Here is a 2,257-nt window from a genome sequence, read left to right on the forward strand (position 1 = left end):
CTGGCGAAGTTGGAGTTGTTTAGTCTAGGAAAGAGGCATGGGGGGTGTGTGTGTGTACAAAACCAGGCCTGAAATATGCCAAAAATTGCTGGGAAGAGGGAGAGAACAAAGTGTTTTCCTTTGCCGGGAGGGAGGCCTGGGCTTCAGCGAAGCACGTGTTTCCCCAGAAGCTTTTTTTGGGGGGTGCGGTGGGGGTTTGCAGGGGCGGCGATGCTGCTCCTGTTGTTGGGGGGCTTTTAAGGACAGGGCAGACTTCCATCTCCCAAAACGCAGTGTCAGGACTGCCACCCTGCACCCCATCACCGCCACCCCGCCCCGATGCCCACGCTCTGTCCCTGGAAAGGGGACGCTGCATCAGGGCGGGAGGTGACCGAGCATCCCCACGGGAGGGGACGCCCCAGGGGCTGCTCTCCTCCACGCAACAGCACCCGGCAGCGTTATGGGTGCTATGCACCTATGGAAACAATAAATGATATTTCAACCCGAGGAAGGCCCTCCAAGTCATGCAGGGGTTTGATATTTTCAAAATTTGATTTCAGTTCAATTTGGATTGCCCCCCCCAGTTTTCACTTGCTGCTTTCTCACCGTCTTATTTCTTTTTTATCTCCGTATGAGGGACATCCAGGAATCACCAGATCCCGATTGCTTTCCAGTCCGGGGCTGAGTGGTCTCTGCGCAGCATTGCGATGTTGACAGCCAGGCAAGCTGTGACTAGAAAAATGTTTTGCTGGAATTTTTCTGGCCGGCTTGAATCCTTTTGGATTGCAAAACCCCCACGCTCACCCTCCTCGCCCTCTTTCATGCTCTAGAGCCAGCGGCTTTGCTTTTCCACTTCGGCCTTGGTGCTAACTTGTCAGGCTGGGGTAGCCAGGGCTGCCCGACCCTTTGAGGCTGCTGGAAAACAGCCCCGTGCACCCAGTGCCATGCCCTTCCAGTGCCAGGAGCAGAGCTGCGGTGGAAATATGGGGAAAGAGAGGCAGAGAGGAGGGGTGAACAGATGGAGACAAGCTGCCTGCCAGCCCCGGCTGCCTCTGCTGCCTTCCCTCCTGCTGCCTTCATCCTAGCACTGGGGCTGGAGGGGTGAAAGACCCCAAGAAACACACGTTGCAGGCTACAGCTTGTGCTAAGTGCTTCCTGGTAGCCTTTGGCAAGGTGTTTATGTGCTGTGGGAAGTACCAAACCCTTTTTACCTAAAGATTTGCTGCTTGTTAACACCAGGAAATTTTTCCTTGGTTTTATGCTACAGGATGGAGATCCCTGGGCTTTGCACCACGTTCATGGCTCACCCCATCCTGGCTCACCCCGTCTCAGCTCACCCCTTCCCAGCTCACCCCATCCCGGCTCACCCTGTCCCATCTCATCCCATCCTGGCTCTCCCCCCTTGCTGAGCTGCAGCAGTCCCCTTGTTTGCAGGTACCAAATCCTCCTCATCACCCTACGAAAACGCCCTTCCCGCGGCACGCAGAAGCCACCTGGGTGCTGGCAGTCACCTGGGGGACACCTGGCCACTCTACAGCACCAGATAGCGTAATGTCACCTTTGAAACCACCCTTAATAGGATTGCCTGGAAAAATTTATTATTAGAGGTCCCTAAGGGTGAGTGTGGCTGGAGGCATCGGGCACGGGGGCACCCAGCCCCAGGGTCGAGGGGGCTGAAAGCTCTGCCCGTCCCCAGCAGCGCTGCTGCGGCGGTGGCTGGGAGGTTTGCTTTGTTCCCTGGGCAAACAGCCCCACTGGGGCTCGGTGCTTTCTTGTTGCTAATTTAATTTGGCAGAGGCCTTGCTGAGGGAGGAGCTGCCGGTCTGAGCGCCTTCCCTAGCTTTTCGGGGGCCCCTCCAAGCATGGTGTTTTGGCACCTGCTTGGCTTCAGGCAGGAGCATTGCTGCTCCCCTCCGATGAAGTGGCGGAGCTGGTGGGCACCAATAATGCTGACCTCAGCATTTAAACCTCTTGTGATGCTGCTACCCGTAAGGGAGAGTCTTGATGCCATCGAGTGTAGCGATACCATTAAACCAAGTTGGGAAGCATTGGATGGACTTAAAGAAACTTAGAATTAATGCAAGAATATACAAATATAATCATTCAGACTACGTCTCTGTCTAGCCCAGCATTCTCTTCCCCATAGTGGTCCATAGCAGGTGCTTTGAAAGAATATAAACACCATTTGATGCCTGACCCTGTGGATGTCTCCTGCAGCGAGGAGTTCCACGGCTCCTTCACATGCGACGTGGGAAAAAAGTATCTTTGGGGGGGGGGG

Source organism: Aptenodytes forsteri, unplaced genomic scaffold, assembly GCF_000699145.1.
Source record: "Aptenodytes forsteri isolate BGI_AS27 unplaced genomic scaffold, ASM69914v1 Scaffold289, whole genome shotgun sequence".
NCBI lineage: Eukaryota > Metazoa > Chordata > Aves > Sphenisciformes > Spheniscidae > Aptenodytes > Aptenodytes forsteri.